Source organism: Halichoerus grypus, chromosome 10 (assembly GCF_964656455.1).
Source record: "Halichoerus grypus chromosome 10, mHalGry1.hap1.1, whole genome shotgun sequence".
NCBI classification, from domain to species: Eukaryota; Metazoa; Chordata; class Mammalia; order Carnivora; family Phocidae; genus Halichoerus; species Halichoerus grypus.
The window spans coordinates 91,013,856-91,036,150 of NC_135721.1; the positions used below are offsets into that span (position 1 = coordinate 91,013,856).

Below are 22,295 nucleotides of genomic sequence, written 5' to 3' on the forward strand. Positions count from 1 at the left end.
CCCCAGGATATTCTCTACATGGAAAACTTTTTAAACATTTATTCTTTCCTAGAGGTGGAAGAAACATTACAGTGGTGGCTTCAGACACCTACATACAGGGGCACTTTGAGAACCATCCAGACTGGACTGGGAGTAGCACAGATTGTCCACGAGGGAGATTGGTAGAACATCACAGTTAAAATAGCCCAAGCTGGGGATCATGCCTTGACCACAATGTCTCAGCAGTCAGCCATTGTGCATAAAATTTGGAGGAACCACATTACTTGTCCTATGTCAAAAGCAATATTGTGCATTAAGCTGACACCTGGCAACTGATGCCTACACTCTGAGCATTAAGCTTGGCATGCTATGGGGAATAGCACATCCCTTTGTGATCCATTCTTCTAGAATATGAGTAAGTCCAATGAAGTTACAAATGTTTTTTTCTCACACTTGGTTCTCCCATGAGATCCACCTGGATGATCAATACAGAACTTACATTTCTTGAGCATTGGTGAGGAAGGTACTTAATGTGGGGAGATTAACAAAGCTTGAGGTTCTCCCAGAAAGAATGCTGGCTCCTTCAGTCATCAATCTGAGTTCCAGTACATTATTTGTGAGGGACCCACAAATGGCCAACAGCCAAAAGAAGCCATGGCAGAAAAGACTACTTCCAAACATATGAAAGAGTAAGACCAGTTCCTGGGCCATCACCTATGGATTAACTTCTTATGGCTTTTGCTAAATCTTCAAGTATTGCTTTTCTTCCAACCTTTTCTTTTTGTTTTGTTTTTGCTTTTGTTTTTTGGAATGTCTATCATTCACGTACTAGGTGTCCTGAATTTGTCCTCCAATATCTTTTCCCTCATGGCTACCATATCTGTGTGTATGTGTGTGTGTTCACTGTATTATAGACTATTTCCTCTGTTTGGTCTCCAACACCTTTAATTCCATTATCTGCCATGATCATCTCTCTCTTGCTTCCTCTGTTAAACATTTTTGTTGAAAAATCAATTGTTTAACCTACTTTTAGTCCCTGAAAATAATTGTGTGCCCTAACTATATCTCCTAAAGTTTCTCATTAGTTTTATTTTTCTATTACATTCTTGTGTGGCTCTTCCACCAGTTGAATAGGAGCCAAATGTTGTGTTATTCATCCTGGGCTTCCTCTCTCATATCCTTGAGTGATCTGGGTGAGTTGAAATGTTTCCCTACTCATTCAAGTGTTTTCATCATCATCCAGACACATCAAGCTTTTAGAGCCTCTGGATCAAGGATGAACCCAGCAACAAGGGAAGGTGTATCACTCTCTGTCCTTAAGGATATGTGGGAAACAAGGTGGCAAATCATTAACCTCATGCTGGTGCATGGAAAGTAAGTTTCCCTGCTCCTAAGTGCAAACCACAGCCTTTGCCCAACCAGAAGGGCTGTACACAATCCAGTTCAACCTTAAGTTCCCCTCTTCTCCCATGGTCATCATAATCAGAAGGGCTTCCAAGGGCATACCTACAGCTTATTTCTGGAGAGATTCAGACTTCATTGACCAAGCTACAATGGGGAATGAGCAGCATTCACAGCTTCCAGAATGGTTGTGGTTGTAAGTTGCATGTGTGGCTCCCAAAGAACAATGCCTTGAGTATTCACACCCTCATTTCATTCTCTCTGCTTAAATATGGGCTGACCCTGTAAAAGCTTTAACCAATAAAATTGAAGGAAGTGACGTTATATCTGTTCTAGGCTTAAGCTTCAAGAAGACCCAGTGGTTTCTGTTTTTGTGCTTTGGGTACCCCTGAGATTCCACATAAAACACTTGGGTATCTTGAGGGAAAGACCATATGGAGAAGGTAAGACAGAGGTTATCACAGCTCCCAGCTGAGACCAGCTCCCAGGAGATCTGTCAGTTTGATCAGACGCAAGATCAAGAGAACTGTCTGGCTGGTTCAGCCCAGATTGCAAAATCAAAAGCAAATCAAATGGCCATTGTTTTAAGTCACTGAATTTTGTAGTGTGTTGTTATATAGCAATAGATAAGCTTTAATTTCTGCCACATCCAGGCCCTGAGGCTTGCCTGTTTGTACAGAACAAAGACACACACTTACACAATCTCCAGGAAATCTCAGAAGAGATGAAGTTGAGAGATTGAGGAAGTTTTAGGATGAGTGTCAGTAGTGTTAATTTATATTTTCCCAGGAAGAAATTCACTTAGTCAGGTTTTTACTACCTGTTAAAATACAGGTTATGAACACTATCCTCTCAATATTCTCACTGAATGTCATCCTTTCTAATTTTTTTCTGTATTTTTTTCTTTTCCCTTGATGAGGTTTGCCAATGATTTCACCAAAGAACCAGAAAAGGAGGACCTTATAAATTCTATTATTGTTTATTTTATAATTATTTCTTTTCTCCTGCTTTCCCTAAAATTATTTAATGTTTTGGTTTCTAGCTTCCTTAGTTACACACCTTGTTCATTTATTTTATCCATGAATTTATACTCAAAGCATGTTTAATTTGATTTCAAGATATATAGTATTCTAAAGGCTTATAATCAGAGTTCTAGTTCTCCTTTGACTCAATAATTTTACATGAGTGGTTTTTTTTTTAAGATTTTTTATTTATTTATTTGACAGAGAGAGACACAGTGAGAGAGGGAACACAAGCAGGGAGATTGGGAGAGGGAGAAGCAGGCTTCCCGCCGAGCAGGGAGACCGATGCAGGGCTCCATCCCAGGACCCTGGGATCATGACCTGAGCCAAAGGCAGACGCTTAAGGACTGAGCCACCCAAGCGCCCCTACATAAGTATTTTTAAATATAAGGTTAATTTTATAAATTTTATGATATGCATTTGTTTTATTATAGCTTGATAAAAAATTTTCCCAGTGCTTCTGATTTAGAAAAAAAAAAGTGGAAAATTTAGAAAAAAATCCTTGATTTTTTTGGTAAATATTTTATAAGCATTTGAAAAAGTAAGTTTCCTGTAATAAAAGGTAAACATTAATTTTACTCTCATCCTCTATATCCTTATATGTTTCCTTGATCTGTCAAGGGCTTATACATATCATCTCTGTTTCTCATTTTATTTTGAGTACTTGAGTTATGCATTTTGATACAATATTAATCACTGGATGAGTATTCATGGATGTTATGTATTACGATTTTTTTCAGTTGTCATATTTGTTGTTTTTTACGTTTGATTTTACCTCTTTGAAAACAATGATGCCATCTATGTTTTCATACTATTTTCTCAAAAAAGTTTTTTATTGAAATACAATTGACATAGGGGCGCCTGGGTGGCTCAGTCGTTAAGCAGCTGCCTTCAGCTCAGGTCATGATCCGAGGGTCCTGGGATCGAGCCCCACATCAGGCTCCCTGCTCAGTGGGGAGCCTGCTCTCCCTCTCCCACTCCCCCTGCTTGTGTTCCCTCTCTCGCTGTGTCTCTCTCTGTCAAATAAATAAATAAAATCTTTAAGAAAAAAAAAAAGAAATACAATTGACATATAATATTGTGCAAATTTAACATGTACAACATGTTAACTTGATACAGTTATATACTGCGAATATGATTGCCATTGTAGTGACAATTAGCACCTATATCACATTACATAATGATTCTTTTTTTTAGTGATTGGAATTATTAAGTTCTAGTCTCTTATCAAGTTTAATGATTACAATATTGTTGTCTATATTCATTATTCTGTTCATTGTATATTTAAGTCTTATTTACTACTCATTGCAAATTTGTGCCCTTAAACAAAGGTGCCCTTTACCCCCTTACCCTAGTAACCACCATTTTAGTTTGTATATATTGGCTTTTTTAGATTCCACATAAAAGTGATATCACATAGTACTTGTTTTTCACTCTCTGACTTACCTAATTTAGCATAATAAGCTCAAGATTTATCTATGTTGTCACAGATGGCAAGTTGCCCTTCTTTCTCATGGCTGAATAATATTTCATTGCAATATATATCACATCTTCTTTATCCATCCATTGATAGGCATTTAGGTTGTTTCCACATTTTGGCTATTGTGAATAATGCTGCAATAAATATGGAAGTGCATATATCTTTTCAATATTCTGTTTTCATTTCCTTTGAGTATATACCCAGAAGTGGAATTACTAGATCATATGGTAGACATATTTTTAATTATTTGAGACAACTTCATATTGTTTTCCATAGTGGTTGAACCAATGTACAGCTTTCCCAACAATGTGTAAGTGTTCCCTATTCTCCATATCCTTGCCAACACTTATCTCTTGTGTTCTTGATGATAGCCATTCTAACAAGTTTGAAGTGATATCTCATTGTGGTTTTGATTTGCATTTCCCTGATGATTAGTGATGTGTATTTTTTCATGTACTTGTTGGCTATTTAAATGTTTTCTTTGGGAAAAAAATGTCTATTCAGTTATTTTGGTCATTTTTAATTGGTTTTTTTTATATTGGATTGTAAGAGTTCTTTATATATTTTGGATTTTAATCCCTCATCTGATTTTGCAATTTTTTTTCCATTCTGTAGGTTGCCTTTTCATATTGTTAATTGTTTATTTTGCTGTGTGGAAGCTTTTAAGTTTGATGTAGTCATTTTTGTTGATTTTTTGGTTTTGTTTGTGCTTTTGGTGTTATATCCAAAAAATCATTGCAAAGACCAATGTGAAGGAGTGTCTTTCCTACATTTCCTTCTGGGTGTTTCATGGTATCAGGTTTTATGTTTAAGTCTTTGATTCATTTTGGGTTATTTTTTGTGAACAATGTAAGATAGGGGTCCAATTTCATTGTTCTGCATGTGTTTATCCAGTTTTCCCACTGCCATTTGTGGAAGATACTATCCTTTCTCCACTGAGTGCTCTTGGTTCCCTTATTGAATATTAGTTGACTACTTTCTTGATATATAATTTAATTTTATATGTTTTCTTTGTCTATTTTGGAACCTATAGATACTGATTTTTAATGCAGTTTGAAAATCCATGTCTTGGGGCGCCTGGGTGGCTCAGTTGGTTAAGCGACTGCCTTCGGCTCAGGTCATGATCCTGGAGTCCCTGGATCGAGTCCCACATCAGGCTTCCTGCTCGGCAGGGAGCCTGCTTCTCCCTCTGACCCTCCCCCCTCTCATGTGCTGTCTCTCTCTCTCTCTCTCATTCTCTCTGTCTCAAATAAATAAATAAAATCTTTAAAAAAAAAAAAATGAAAATCCATGTCTTTTTTAATGGCATCCAGCCCGCTTATATTTATTGTAATCCCTGCTATGTGTGTTTTACTTCTGTTACATTGTAATAAGATATGAAGATACTGCTTTTCACTTCCTTTCATCTCCTCTAATATTTTACTATGTTTACATTCTGGTTTTAATCGTTAACCTATAATTCTTTATTCAATCGAAAAGAAAAAATGTGTCTTTTGACTCTACTACTTCACATGGACCAAATGTGGACTTTAGCATGTTTTTGCTCCATCATGTTCTACCCTACATGTTGAGTCTTTTTTTTTCTAACACAAATTAGAGCTTCATATTCTCCATATGATTAACTTTGCATCTTTTCTTCAGCACACATATTAGTTGTGATATATGCTTGTAGATTTGTAAGTGTGTAATGACAATTTAGGTTAATGCAACCTTACAGTAGTTTCAGTGTTCATACAAACCTTTTACTCCAAACTTCCTCATTCTCTCATCTCCAAACTCTATTGCTAGAATACCAACTTTTTCAACTTTTTTATCAAAAGATAAAATTTAGATATATGTCTTGAGTGTCTGATCATGTCATCTTTGAATGTGAATAAAATCTGCATGTGATAATCTTCCCACGCCTCAAAACAAAACTATAATCATTAGTTAAACCATAGTACAGAAGTCTGAATTTGAGTCGTTTTTCAGTAACTTACTTTTCTTTCTGGACTTTTGTGAGACAAATATCACCTTTAATTTTCCTAATGGAAAAATTTTCCAGGATATCCAGGGGTTATTTCTTAGAAATCATCTTTTACAAAAAATAAAAAAAATTAAAAAACCCTTTTAATCTATATATTGATGTCCTGAGTCTAGACACTTTTCTTGAATTATACTAATTAGAGAAATAATTCTTTTGATTATAGCTGATGTTCCACTGGCCCCTGTCAGTGAACCTATTTTCTTAGTTTTCATTTTATTCTTTTTATCCATCATCCTTTCTCTTGTTGATTACACCTATTTGTCCACATTTTATGCATTCTACCAAGGTTTCTCAAATGTCTTTTCCTCATAACAGTGATTTCACTTTCTGCAGTTCTATGTATGTGACTTATCAAAGGTCCTTCATAGCTCTGCTATTAAATCTTTATTTCAACTAAGTCATTTTTATTTTTTTAATTAACATATAATATATTATTTGTTTCAGAGGTACAGGTCTGTGATTCATCAGTCTTACACAATTCACAGCACTCACCATAGCACATACCCTCCCCAGTGTCCACCACCCAGCCACCCCATCCCTCCCACCCTCCTTCCCTCCAGCAACCCTCAGTTTGTTTCCTGAGATTAAGAGTCTCTTATGATTTGTCTCCCTCTCTGGTTTCATCTTGTTTCAATTATCATATGATCTCATTGATATGAGGAATTTGAGAAACAAGACAGGATCATAGGGGAAGGGAGGGAAAAATCAACTAAGTCATTTTTAATCTCATTGCAATGCCTTTACATCTTACCCTATTGTCTTTTTTACCATCTGCTATCATTTCATCTCAATTTGTCTTCTCCTCATCACTTTCTGTTCTGGGCTTATAGAGCCATATCCATTTATATGCTGTTAAGGATGTTAGTTTTCTAAACAAGCAAACAAACTCCAATGTATGTTCTTAATGTGACATATCTATGACATCTCATTTCCCTGCATTTGAAATGTGTTTTCTTGGGGGAAGAATGGTGTAGACAATATTATATTTTTCTCTATTTACTCATCTTCTAAGGGATGTAGAGTTAACCTTGTATTTCTCCAAATGGTGGGAGCTGCATGGCTTCCTTTCAGTTCTTCCCAGCAGGTCAGATGGAGAACAAGTTGACAGGTAATTCATCCATGAGCTGGAATCATTCTGATATGAGATCTTTATCCATGCCCACCTCATGTTTTGACAACCTCAATTCAAAGGAATGCAGGGTAATCTTGACTTCCCACACACCCTACTTCATGGGCATGCCCTTTTACTTCCCTGACACAGGGTGATTTGCTCATAGACACAACACTTTCAACATTTCACGTGCCACTACAAGGTACTAATTTGCCCATTCCACCACATTTTGTTTCTGGGTGCCTGTAGTTTCTGACTGGACATATTGAGAGAAGCACTCACACAAGGAAGACATTCTGTGTTGCTTTTTGCTGGCTTAGCTCTGCAGCCTCTGAGCTCAGAGCAGGCTGTGGAACATACACAATGCACCTACATGCCTCATTCTGGGTGGGCAAGGAGTATGTCCATTGAGGCAAAGCACAAACAGATAACCAAAGCTGCTCTTATCCAATTCAATCTTACTTTATATTGGTGGAAATTCCTCCCAAATTTTGGAAATGAGCTCTTCATCAACCTTGGTTTTATCTTTTTCTGTTTTTATCAGTTTCCTATCAGGAATATGAAGGAAAATGCCTTAAAGGGCCACATCCTGGGAAATACAGTAACAATGAAAACTTTCCTCACTCTGTTAGAACCTGAAGGAACTCCCCAGTACTTAAGCAGACTATTATAAGAACCCTGAGTCTGTTGCTTTTCTTCCTGTATCTATTCTATCCCAAACCACCATGTAGAAGCCCAAATTTGGTGCTTCTCTTAGAAACTTGCTTTTCTCTCTTGGATGCCAGGTTTCCCTTTGATTCTTGCCCAGAAAATGCATAGATATGATCAACCACTCTTAGGGGATGACAGCAATATTCCCGGTCTTTCTAGACTAAGGAGGTCAGCCATTTTGCCTCTTCTCTCTCATCTCTTCAAAAGGGCTCTTTTGTCAGTTCTATCAGCCACAAATGGGCTCCAGGATTCAATAGTATGAACTCAACTCATAAAATAGAATTCTCCAACTTAGCATTATATTCTTTGTTACTGGAGGAACAAAGATGATGATCCAGATCCCTTGCCTCAAATTGCTTAATATTTGGAAGGGAGGATTCAAATTGTTACAACCTAAATAAAATAAGATGTGTGTTATAAATTATAAGCCACATACTCTGGAATTTCCAAAGAGGACTTCACTGAACATCTCTGCTTAATATATAACTCTGCTGTGCTGCTTAATATCTTTTTTGATGATTCTCACACAACTAGTTCTGATAAATTTTTATGTATGCCCAAGTGATATCATTTTTCCATATAAAAATCCAATTTGAACTTGGGAGGAAAAAAATTGAAACACCTTAATTACAGAGATTCATTATTTTTTTAAACCTGAGAAAGATTAACTTTTTCTATCGTTTACAATTTAACTCCCCTAACAATCTCATTTACAAGCCAGATCCATGTACCTTTATGAAGCCTGCTCAATTTTATAGCATTAAAAATCATCTAGACAGAGAGTATTAGCTTAGATAGAAATTTGTCTTCCATGCTGGAGTACAAACTTAATTCTATGATGAAACACATTACCTTTACTCTTTAATTTTTAGAAGTAGAAATGAGATGACTCTGTTGGGAAGGGGGTGCCATTTAATCCCAGGGTTGGCAGCAACAACAGAATTAATTCCCAGCAGTACCTATTACAGATAAGCAAAGTCAATCAAGGTAAATATTTTAAAGAAAAGTGGCTGCAAAGGAGTGGCAAAAAATAAAAATACCTATAGCATAGTACTAATGCCATAATGTGGCCACTGAGGGACAGCATTGCCCATGTGAATAATTCAGAAGGGAAATTTCAGAACAATGTAGAGTGATTATTATTAAATTACATTAATTTTCCCTTTAATATTACAAACAGGAAATGGAGTTCATTTTTCAGTGTTCTTTCCAGCTGAAAGACCCAATTAAAATTAAAAGGGGAAATTGATTTTTCTTTGGGTTCAATTAAATCTTTCATCTGGTTAGTCAGAGCTGAGGGCAGAAAAATGGGATTGCCTAGAATTTTATTGTATAGGGAGATTATTGGAGTGGGCTTCTAGCTGCTCCTGGTTTCTGGGGCATCATCATGAATTTGATCTCTGGCTGTAATGTGATTGTAGAAATGTTCGTGATGTCAGGTAGAGTCCAGCCCCAATCTGACCACTAATGCCAGATGCATTTTCTCAAACAAAAACACAACTAAGGTCCTTGTTATTTCATCTGGCCTATTTTTATTTTTTTTATTTTATTATGTTATGTTAGTCACCATACAATACATCATTAGTTTTTGATGTGGTGATCCATGATCCATTGTTTTCGTATAACACCCAGGGCTCCATGCAGTACATACCCTCTTAAATACCCATCACGGGGCTAACCAACACCTCCTTCCCCCTCCCCTCTAAATCCCTGTTTGTTTCTCAGAGTCCATAGTCTCTCATGGTTCATCTCTCCCTCCGATTCCCGCCCCCCTTCATTTTTCCCTTCCTTCTCCTAATGTCCTCCATGCTATTCCTTATGTTCCATAAATAAGTGAAACCATATGATAATTGACTTTCTCTGCTTGACTTATTTCACTTAGCATAATCTCCTCCAGTCCCATCCATGTTGATGTAAAAGTTGGGTATTCATCCTTTCTGATGGCTGAGTAATATTCCATTGTATATATGGACCACATCTTCTTTATCCATTCACCTGTTGAAGGGCATCTCGGCTCTTTCCACAGTTTGGCTATTGCGGACCTTGCTGCTATGAACATTGGGGTGCATATGGCCCTTCTTTTCACTACATCTGTGTCTTCGGGGTAAATACCCAGTAGTGCAATTGCTGGGTCATAGGGTAGCTCTATTTTTAATTTTTTGGGGAACCTCCACACTGTTTTCCAAAGTGGCTGTACCAACTTGCATTCCCACCAACAGTGTAAGAGGGTTCCCCTTTCTCCACAACCTCTCCAACATTTGTCATTTCTTTCCCTGTCCATTTTTGCCATTCTAACTGGTGTAAGGTGGTATCTCAATGTGGTTTTGATTTGAATTTCCCTGATGGCTAATGATGATGAACATTTTTTCATGTGTCTGTTAGCCATTTGTATGTCTTCTTCAGAGAAGTGTCTGTTCATGTCTTCTGCCCATTTTTTGACTTGATTATTTGTTTTTTGGGTGTTGAGTTTGAGAAGTTCTTTATAGATTTTGGATACCAGCCCTTTATCTGTAGTGTCATTTGCAAATATCTTCTCCCATTCTGTGGGTTGCCTCTTTGTTTTGTTGACTGTTTCTTTTGCTGTGCAGAAGCTTTTTATCTTGATGAAGTCCCAAAAGTTCATTTTTGCTTTTGTTTCACTAGCTTTTGGAGATGTATCTTGAAAGACGTTGCTGTGGCCGATGTCAAAAAGGTTACTGCCTATGTTCTCCTCTAAGATTTTGATGGATTCCTGTCTCACATTGAGGTCTTTCGTCCATTTTGAGTTTATCTTTGTGTATGGTGTTAGAGAATGGTTGAGTTTCATTCTTCTGCATGTGGCAGTCCAATTTTCCCAGCACCATTTATTGAAGAGACTGTCTTTTTTCCATTGCATGTTTTTTCCTGCTTTGTTGAAGACTATTTGACCACAGAGTTGAGGGTCCATATCTGGGCTCTCTATTCTGTTCCATTGGTCTATATGTCTGTTTTTGTGCCAGTACCATGCTGTCTTGGTGATCACAGCTTTGTAATACAGCTTGAAATTGGGCAACGTGATGCTCCCAGCTTTGTTTTTCTTTTTCAACATTTCCTTGGTGATTTGGGGTCTTTTCTGATTCCATACAAATTTTAGGATTGTTTGTTCCAGCACTTTGAAAAATGTCATTGGAATTTTGATCGGAATGGCATTGAAGGTATAGATTGCTCTGGGTAGCATAGACATTTTAACAATGTTTATTCTTCCGATCCATAAGCATGGAATATTTTCCATCTTTTTGTGTCTTCTCCAATTTCTTTCATGAGTGCTCTATAGTTCCTAGAGTATAGATCCTTTACCTCTGGCATCTGGCCTATCTTTTAAAAAATGAAAATGAATTACTAAAATATCTCAAAACAGATAAAGAGAACTTGAATTCAAAAAGAAGAAGAGAATCAGCAGTGACTGTAACTGAACTATTCCATGGGCTCACAATTTCCAGTTACAGAAGTAATAAAGACATAAGTAAATAAAAAATCTCCCCTTGCTGTAAGGAATGTCTACAGTTTAACTACAGCCATAGCCAATGAGAAAATCTGAATTTTTAGAATAACTGTGAACCCTTTGGAACACTCCTTGTGTTCCAGACCTTGTTCTAAGCACTTTCATTAAATCATTTAATCCACACAGACACATGTATTATTATTACACTCTCTTTACAGATGAAGAAACTGAGGCACAGAGAAGGTATATAACTTTCCCATTAGCAGTACATGGCAGAAGGGCAATCTGGCTTCAGAGCCCATGCTCTTACTCACTCTCCTTTGCCCTCTAAAGTCAGTGTATCTTTGCAGACATGCTAACCCTTGTATGTAGTTGGGAAGACTTCTGAGGAGGAGTTTGACCCAGACTGCACACAGCCTTCACCAGAGTTCAGGGCAATTGGGCAGCCCCCTAGGGCCATAGCTTTCTGATAGCAACTAACTGATATAGAGTCTTGGTCCAGTAAGTTTAGAAGACACAGGGTTAAGCAAAATGAGCCAGGGTTCTTGATATAGGACTTTCAGGACCTTGAAAATGCTAACATGCACACAATGGGCATGGGAAAGGGATAAAGTTGGTAAGTCTTCCATGAATCAACTATGAGAAACTTTTCATTAAAAGAACCTGCCCTCTGGCCCAAGCCAACCTCTTAAGAGACAGAAGGCTGTGCCTTTTCATTCTTCTTTATCTCAGGACACCAAAAATGCAAAAACATGGTTCTGAGAAAAGCCAAGCCTGGGACTTCCAGACCCATTAGTTCAAACTGTTTTAATTCCCTCCTTCTCCTTCCTTGAAATTAGAGAGTGTTTTCCCACTCTGTCACGGACCATCTTCACCCAAACTTGAGTACAGTTTCTAGAACAGACCAGAAAGATTGTCACCACTTCAGTCAAGGATTGAAGGGGGTGGGTGGTCTTTGTGATGTAGCCACAGTTGTGTGTGTATGTGTGGGTTTTTTTTTTTTTTTAATGGATTATCCTCATGTTCCATTTTGCCTGATTTATTTTAACTTGAGTCATTCATTTCATGCATGATATTTTAATTATCAAGAAATGGAGCACCTACAAATAACAGAATAAAAGCACCACTTGTGAATACCTTAAAACAAACCTTTCCATCCATCTCTAGTGTACTAAACAGCAAATTCAAGGTGAGATGGCTTCTATTCCACTTTCTTATTCTACTTCACTAATAAATTCAATCCCAGAGACAATTTTACACATATTCTATAGGATTATTTCATGGCTGTTGGGAATCAACATATTACCCTCTTTTTCTTGTGGAAAAGAAGATCTTCCCTTACCAAACACAATTGTTTGAAATTTCTGTAACAAAAATTTTTATCTCATAATCATCCATAAATTTAAAAATTCATACATCCCTGGGAAATGGATAATTTTCAAGTAGTGTGCTAAAAATAAATAAATGAATAAACTCTCTTTACAAAGAAGGTAGGAAGGAATGGATGAAAGAGGGAAGGAATGATAAGAGAGTAGGTGGGAAAGGCATGTTCTTCCAACCAAGCCCTTGCCACTTTAAAGGACCTTTGATCACTGCAGCCTCATGCCCACAAAAGAGAGAAACAGATGTTGTGTCAGAAAGTCCATGGCACTCCCTTTGTACCAGGTGGGATGAGATGCTATGAGGTTAATTTTATGTGTCAACTTGACTGGGCCACAGGATACCCAGACATTTGGCCAAACATTATTCTGGGTATGTTCTGTGAGGGTATTTCTGAATGAGATTAATATTTGAATTGTTAGACGAGTAACAGTTTTTGGCCCTTCCCAATGTGAGTGGACCTTACGCGACTAGTTGAAGGCCCGATTAAACAAAAAGGCTGACCCTCCTTTAAGTAAGGAGAAACTCCTCTTGCCTGACTTCCTTACAGCTAGGATATAGGTCTTTTCCTGCCTTCAGACTCAAACTGAAATATCAGTTCTTCTTGGGTCTTGAGTCTGTCAGCTTTCAGACTGGAACTTACACCATCAGCTCTCCTGGATTCTAGCTTGCTGACTGTAGATCTAGATGCTTGTTAGCCTCCATAACCATGTGAGCCAATTCCATGAGAGAGGCAGGGAGAGGGAGAGAGAGGGGCAGTTTAGATAAGTTATACATAAATTTATGTATCTATATCTAGATCTTGTTGGTTCCATTTTTCTGGAAAACCTTGGCTAATATAGAACCTTTTTTTTTTTAATTTTTTTATTGTTACGTTAATCCCCATACATTACATCATTAGTTTTAGATATAGTGTTCCATGATTCATTGTTTGTGCATAACACCCAGTGCTCCATGCAGAATGTGCCCTCCTCAATACCCATCACCAGGCTAACCCCTCCTCCCACCCCCCTCCCCTCTAGAACCCTCAGTTTTAGAACCTTTTTGTTAAGATACTGTCATGACTCACCAGATGTCAGAAAAACATGACTCATAGGAATAATCTGAAGGGCAGTTAAGGAGAGCCTTTGGGGTATTAAGGGGCAAAGCTCATGCAACAGACAACTGGAAACAACATAAATGTGTTTATGACTCAAGCAATGTCTCTCTAATGTTATCTCTTAACAAGCTGGTCATTTGAGGTAAAGATTTTCATACCTCAAAGCTATTTCTCACAAAGGCAGGGAATTCCCAGGGCAAGGAATTTATGTCTTATTGTTTTAACTGTACCAAGAATCCAAGGACCTGAGGATATAATTCAAGATGTCTCATACAGTTCACTATAGACTACCAATTCCACCAGGAGTCTAGTAAGAAATTATTGTTTTGCTCCCAAGCAAAAATGAATTGGAACCAGAAAATCTTGTGCCATAAAATAATGAAGTTCTCAAAAAATCATGAGGGCATGTCAAAGGTTACAGGAGGCAGTTTGAAGGGGTTCCCAGTGAGCAAATCTGGGACAATTTGAGCATGAAAATGAATTATTATAGTCAGAAATTATAACACATTGAATAAAATAAGCATCAATAGATTTATGTCATTAAAAATAGATAAACAAATGAGAAAAAGACCCTTGTCTTATAAGAATATGAACAAATAAATGTGGAAATAATAACAAAGTTACATCATCAATGGGCACTAAAATTTTCTGGGTTAAAGCTTGATGATGGGTTATTTACATAGTCTAAAGTTATCTCCTGCTGTTTATTTACTAATTACAAAGATGACAATGGCAACATTTCATTGGAGAAACATGGCAGTCACTACCATAACCCAGTAGTCAAGGGTTAACATTGTCAAGGTGGAGACAGACCATCATCACACATCTCCTGATGGATTTCACTGATGGCACATCACCTCTGGCATTTCTGCTAAAAAATGCATGATTTGATTCTAATTGTAAGAAAAACAAACAAAAAACATGTTGAGGACGTTCTACAAAATGACCATCTTTATTTTAACAAATATTGAGGCAAGAAGTCTAAAGATTTTAACAAATATTGAGGCAAGAAGTCTAAAGAAAGGCTGTGAAACTATTGAGTTTAAGAGAGAATAACAAGATACATCAATTAAATGGCATGTGTAGCAAAAAGGAATGGTTACACAGGAAATTTGGGGGACAACTGATAAAATTTGAATATGAACTGTGAATTAGATAATGGTATTATATCAATATTAAATTATATGCTTTTATAATTGTACTATGGTTATGTAATAGATTATTTTTCTTCTTTAATAATGCACACTGAGTTATTCAATGATGAAGGGATACAACGTCTCAAATTTCCTCTCAAATGGATAGATAGATAGATTACAAAAGCAACAAATTGAAATATTAGATGAATCTAAATAGAAATATATTGGGGCTCCTTGTACTACTCTTGCAAAACCCCTACAAGTTTAAATATATAACCAAACAAAGAAACAAACAAACCACTAAAAATGTAAGTTAGGGTACATCTCTACATCCCAGAGATGTCAAGAGTAAATTCTATAAGAGGACAAATCTGAAATCTGAAAATGACTTATTTTCTTGCTAGCCATTAAGAATATGGTGGTAACTCACTAAAATTCCTGCCTCATGGAGAACAGAAAGATGGCCCAGCAGACAGACACTCCCTGAGCTCCAAGGCCACTCTTGTCAGCAGGTGCCCCCAGTGCATCTCCTTCTACACAGGTACTCTCAGCAGGTACAACACCCACCAGCTTGGCTTGGTACTAGGATCTCAAACTCTGTTCTCTGGAGAGGGCTCTCTAGTGGTCATTCCCTGATGGTAGTATCGATACGGTGACCACAGTGTGGACTTCTTCTTTTATAGGTAGTGGTGAGGGAGTCACCACCTTCTCAGGTAGTGCTCAGCCTTTTCCATAGATGGACTTCCTCAGCACCCTAGAATATAGATCAAGGCCCTTATTACAACCTCTAGAGCCAGTCTTAGGGCAACACAAGGTGACCTTGTGCACTAGTTATGCACTACTGGGTAACAAATTATCCTAAAACATGGAGACTTACACATTCCCGATCTCAAAGGGCTATGCGCCAGGAATCCAAGAGCACCTTAGCTGGTGGGTTCTAACTCAGGATCTTTCACAAGTCTGTAATCATATATCACCCAGTACTACAGTCATCTGAGGCTGGACTAGGCCTAGAGGATCTTCTTCTAAGTGCTCCTAGGTGACTGTGGGTAGGAGGCCTCTATCCTTCACCGTATGGTCTCTCCACGGCACAGCTCCCAGCTGAGCAGCTGGCTTTCCCAAGAGAGAATGATCTGAGAGAGAGAGAGAGCTACCAACATGGGAGCCTCAGTGTCTCTCACCATCTAATCTCAGAAGTCCATGCCATCACTTCTGCCCTCTGAACCCTGGGGCAATGTGGGAGGAAACTGTTCAGGGATATAAATATTAAGAAGCATACATCACTGGGGACGATCTATATACCACAGCGTGACCTCTATGATGTCTCAGTATTTCACATTGCTCAGGCATACAAAATAACTCACCCCCTCCAAGACCCCCATAAGACTGACCTTATCCAATCCACCATTTTATTCTTTAAACTGGGCCAAGGTGGAGACAGACCATCTGTCTGTGCCCAGGTGCTGATGAGACTCATCCAGTGTAGTTTCTCTCAAACTGTGAACTGAAGAGGTGAGTTATCTGCCCACACACACCTGTAACATATCATGGACAGGCATAGAGAATCACCATCGGCACTTCTATTCAGAAAGGAAAGAAAGAAAGAAAGAAAGAAAGAAAGAAAGAAAGAAAGAAAGAAAGAAAGAAAGAAAGAAAGAAAGAAAGAAAGAAAGAAAGAAAGAAAGAAAGAAAGAAAGAAAGAAAGAAAGAAAGAAAGAAAGAAAGAAAGAAAGAAAGAAAGAAAGAAAGAAAGAAAGAAAGAGAGAAAGAAAGAGAGAAAGAAGGAAGGAAGGAAGGAAGGAAGGAAGGAAGGAAGGAAGGAAGGAAGGAAAGGGAAGGAAGGAAGGAAGGAAGGAAGGAAGGAAGGAAGGAAGGAAAAAAGAAGAAGGAAAGAAAAGAGGGAAATGAGAGGAACACAGGAACCATTGGGCATAAGAGTTCTGAACTCCAGCTGGGACAATACTGGAAGCTCATTGCTTAGTGCTCATTCTTAGTCTTGCCCAAGTGTTACTCCCATGGCTACAGGATCTGCCTTGTGGGTCCTGGGTCCAAACTCTAAGACCTTCTTCCTTTTCATGAAAATTAGCATGCATTTGAAACTGAGTGGTTTTCTCAGCTGACTTCCTGCTGGTAGAATTTGTGGGGACAAACAGACTACTGTGTATGGTACTATCTCCATACCCTTCAGTCCATGCAGACAGTGCTTCACCTAATAGAATTCTTTTAAATTTTATGAACCTTGTTTGCAGCCATCTCGTTAAACAAAAGTCACACCTAAAATCTATTTGAAATAAGCTTTTCTCCACTTTGGGCTTCTGCTGAGAGATAACACCCTATACTTCTTAGAAATGTTTTTGGTTGATTGAGAGGGACTGTGAGAGACACACACCACTAAATACCTATAGGACGTGAATGAGTAGCACCCTGAGGAACCACTTTTAGTCTTCCTGATATTTTATTTCATTTTATTATGTTATGTTAATCACCGTACATTACAGCATTAGTTTTTGATGTAGTGTTCCATGATTCATTGTTTGCATATAACACCCAGTGCTCCATTCAGTACATGCCCTCTTTAATACCCATCACCAGGCTAACCCATCCCCCCACCCCTCTCCCCTCTAGAACCCTCAGTTTGTTTCTCAGAGTCCATAGTCTCTCATGGTTCATCCCCACCTCCAATTCCCCCCCCCCCCTTAATTTTTCCCTTCCTGCTATCTTCTTCTTCTTCTTCTTCTTTTTTTTTTTTTTAACATATAATGTATTATTTGTTTCAGAGGTACAGGTCTGTGATTCAACAGTCTTACACAATTCACAGCACTCACCATTGCACAGGTATGTGCTATGGCTGACATTTTATTTTTTTAAAGATTTTATTTATTTATTTATTTTACAGAGAGAGAGAGAGCACAAGCTGTGGGGGAGGGGCAGAGGGAGAAGCAGACTCCTGACTGAGAAGGGAACCTGATGCGGGGCTCGATCCCAGGACCCTGAGATCATGACCTAAGCTGAAGGCAGACGCTTAACCGACTGAGCCACCCAGGTGCCCCTTCCTGATGTTTAAATAAGGAATTTTTTGGTTACCTCCTTGGCCTCATCTTACATCATGCTTTCCTGATAGTGTCCTGGACTTGATCTTTGCTTGGAAGACGTGTCTTCATTTTAGCGTCATTTGCTATTTGAGAGGCTGAAAATCTTCACAACCAGCGACGCCATGACTTTTTTGTTCTTTCCCATGTCTTATGTCTTTCCTCTTGCATGTTATTATAAGCAGAAAGAAAACAGATGTCACTTTCAACATTCTGACTGGAAATGTCTTCAGCAAAATCATCAGTTCACTAGAAATATCTTCAACATCCACATCAATGCAGGTTTCAGTGTTTCTCAACTTTCTGCCCCTGCAGGACAAGGATTTCCCTCCCTCTAGTTTCCAATAAGATTTTCCTCTTTTTAGTTTTTGCTTTCACTGGCAGTTGCCTCAAAATCAAAAACCCTAGTACCAGTAAGACAGGTTAGCCTTCCACTGATGATCTCTGCAAATTCTGAGAGTGTCCACTTATTTCACAGTTCCAGAGTCAAAGCTACATTTTAGGTTGTATGTTATGGTGAGTTCCCATTTCCAACTGGCCAAAATCTGTATTAGTTATGTATTGCTGTATAAAAAATTAGCCCAAGACATATTAGCTTAAAACAACAAATTGTCCCAGAGTGTCAGGAATCCAGAAATGACTTAGGTGGGTGGTCCTTACAAAGGCTTTCTCATGAGGCAGCAATCAAGGATCTGAGGGTATTTTAGTAGCACAGAAATGGCATTTCACAATTGCATATGGTTTAGTCAGCACTACATATCACAGATTTGGAATATCCTCAAGTTTTCTAATAATTAAAAGAGTTTACCCGATAAATCAAAGCAGAAATACTTTTATATATTTAAGTAAAGGTGTTTTTAGAGTGGGGAGCAAAGGATGCTTCTCAGAACAGACTGGATAAATGCCTCCTTTCTTCCAAATGGAAAACAACTTAAGCTGCATAAGGAAAAATGTAACAATAGATTAAGTAAGTATATTTTCTTTTGTCAAGTCCATGTTGAATAGCTGACTTCAAGTCTCCTAAATACAATTTCTGGGCATTTGGAAATAGAAGAGTGACTTCTTACTAAGGATTGATATTTCCATTTACTTCATCAATTTCATTAATTATTCTACTTGTTCCTTATTCACCCCACTATGAACTGGAGTCTGTGTGATGAGGTGCCATATGAAGTAAAATAACTTCTGTAAACAAGATGAACATTGAAGGGAAATATGCATCAGAAAAAGGAAATTTAAACTTGACTGTCAAAAATGCCACTATGATGGTTTCTTACAAACTGGATTTTGCAGATAGTGATGGGATGAAGCTCTCAAGGGCTTAGAGAATTTATCTTGACCTTTGATAGAGCTGACAAGATCTTATCCTCCTTTTAGGATGTAATTAAGAGTTTTCAACATAGTTTATTCTGACTCAGTCTTTCCTCTTAATGATACATAAGTCCTCTTTCATTGTTAATCACTAATCTAAAACTAACTGAGTTTCTCCTCCCTGAGAGCACAGGAAAGGCAAAACAAAAGAAATGGAACAGGGGCTCACCCTTGTGATGAGAAACACCACCAACTCTCTGTAGGAAAGTCCCACAGGATTGCACAGTAAGTGGAGAATTATGGCCACATTATTCCACATATCAGTAAGGATAATTAGCATGATCTAATGCAAGCATAGAAGGACAGCATGACTATGATTCCCATTTGTTAGATGGATAAACTGAGGTTGAACAAGATAAATAATTTGGCCGAGATCATAGGCTACTCTCCCTGTCAGATTCCCACTCTTTCTGCTATGTCATGGCAGCCTAACTAAGAAAGAACATAGATGATGCCATCTAAACACAAAAAGTATGGGTCCAAGGATCTCAGTGGAAGAATTGGTAGAATATGTGAAGCAGAAGATTTCATGCTTGTCTTGAAGGATCTGACTAGAGCATTCCTTGGAGTAGTGTGGCTATCATGGTGAGGACCTGACCATTCTGACACCCCTATAAACATCTTCTGCCTTGTGATTTAGCTCTGCCTACAAACTTTATATTCCAGGTAACAGGCTGATACCCACAGCCCCACCCTTAGCAAGCTCTTGCATCCCTGGTCTGAGCTACAAGCAAGACATAATTGTTTTAAGATCTCATCTCTACTTGTTCCATTTTCCTGTTACATTTTCAGTTACAAATGGTAGTATCATGTCTGTTATAGCCAGTAGTTTCTGAACAAATGTACCCAAAACAGGTCTTAGCACATAGCAGGCACTTACTTGATAAAGATCCACTGCCTTTGGGTGATTGCTTGTACCGTGGACCCAACACTGCTCCCAAAGTGAAATTTCCAGGACATGTCAGGAGAAGGACATCTGTGGACAGAGCACTCTTGGTCCTCAGATTTGAGACCTGCTTTGAGAATTTGTCCTGAACATCACTGGCTGGGCAAGGACATGGCCATGGCCCAGCTGCAGGTTTCACACATTATTTAATGAGCTGTTTTCTGAACAACACAAAGGACTGTTGTCTGGGAATCTGCTTATATAAGTGAGCCAATTAATGAGGGTCGAGACTTCAATAGGGCCTCTGTCATTGTCTCCTAGGAGACATCTTCTGAAGCCATGGGACCTTGGGTAGAAATACGCTAGCTCTTTTGAAAGCTCTTCAAGTGCATCCTCAAGCTCAGAGTACTAAGCTCTGGAAGGAACAATACGCTTTCTGATTAACACAAGAATTTTCCAATAAATTTTACCCAAAAGGAAGTGAGGGACAAAATTACATAGTTAAGTTTTAAGTACTTATTATGTGCAATATCGTGCAATGGACAGAATGTTGAAGGGTAAAAAAACACAAGTAGGAAATACCAATAACATTTTAGGACGTAGGATATTTCTCTTTCTTTTTTCTTGATCTTGATCAAAATACACCTGGAATGTGTACACAGACATAAAACTATTTTCTAACAGGCAAACCTGGGGGCAAAGCTGTTTTAGTTTCTCTAGATACTTCTGAGAGCATAAACAAGTAAAATAACATATATGTATGTAAATTTTCTTCACTGTAAAATGAATAATCAAGATCATCTTTTACATTGAAGATATGTATTTGTCCATTTAATAAATAGGTTCCTCTTCAATGCAAGCCTTGCTCTGGGTACGAAGGGTAAAACAACAAATGACTAGACATAATTTTATGGAACTTAGACTCTTGTGATATAAATATTAAAATATAATCAATCCACCACCAATAAGACACAATATCCTAAATATAGATGCACCAAAAACAGAGCCTAAAAATACATGAAACAAAACAAAATCTGATAGAGCTGAAAGGAGCAGAACACAAACCTAGAATTATAATTCAAGATGTTAACACACCCTCTTAACTACTGATAGAAGTATTAGACAGAAAATCAGCAAAGATTTAGAAGATCTAAACAAGATAGACAACCAGCAGGATGTAATGGACATATATACACCATTGTGTGCAACAGCTCTAGAATCTACAGCTTTTCAAGCACCTGTTGAACAGTCACCAGGATAGGGCAATTACTGAACCCAAAATTAACCTCAACAAATTGGGGATAATCTCATACATTTTCAGATCATAATAGAAATGAAACCAGAAACCAATAACAGAAAGAAAATGAGAAAATTTCAAAATACTTGAACATTAAACCGCATACTTTGCAAAAACCCATGAGTCAAAGAAGAAATGTTAAAAATTTTAAAATATACACAACGGAATAAAATAAAAATACAATGCATCAAAATATGTAGGACTAAGAAAAAGTGCTGAGAAGAAATTTTTATTAAAGCACAAAAGAATAAAATTTTAGATCAATAAGTTCTTACTTACTAAACTAGAAAAATTAGAGCAAAATGTACCCAAAGAAAGGAAGTACTAAAGACAAAAGTAGAAATTAGTGGAACCGAAAACAAGAAAAGAATAGAGAAAAGCAATGATATAAAAAGCTGGTTCCTTTTTTAAAATTTTTATTGTTATGTTAATCACCATACATTACATCATTAGTTTTTGATGTAGTGTTCCATGATTCATTGTTTGTGCATAACACCCAGGGCTCCATGCAGAATGTGCCCTCTTTAATACCCATCACCAGGCTAACCCATCCACACACATCCCTCCCCTCTAGAACCCTCAGTTTGTTTTTCAGAGTCCATCGTCTCTCATGGTTTGTCTCCCCCTCCGAATTCCCCCCCTTCATTCTTCCCCTCCTGCTATCTTCTTTTTTTTTTCTTAACATATAATGCATTATTTGTTTCAGAGGTACAGATCTGAGATTCAACAGCCTTGCACAATTCACGGTGCTCACCATAGTACATACCCTCCCCAATGTCAATCACCCAGCCACCCCATCCCTCCCACCCCACACCCCACTCCAGCAACCCGCAGTTTGTTTCCTGAG

At 37.9% G+C, this 22,295-nt stretch overlaps 1 long non-coding RNA gene across 2 annotated transcripts; it reads right to left on the reverse strand.

Annotated features, from left to right (window-relative positions):
* Positions 1-13,161: 13,161 nt before the first annotated feature.
* On the reverse strand, positions 13,162-20,288 carry LOC118545373 (uncharacterized). 2 transcript variants are annotated; one of them, XR_004922063.2, is made up of 5 exons: positions 20,146-20,288; positions 17,890-18,058; positions 16,197-16,340; positions 15,236-15,559; positions 13,162-13,269 (listed from the first exon to the last, which is right to left on the reverse strand). It is a non-coding gene; the product is annotated as an uncharacterized LOC118545373 (long non-coding RNA). The 2 variants fall into 2 exon arrangements; XR_004922062.2 differs by lacking the exon at positions 13,162-13,269 and having other exon boundaries at positions 14,663-15,559.
* Between the last annotated feature and the right edge of the window lie 2,007 nt (positions 20,289-22,295).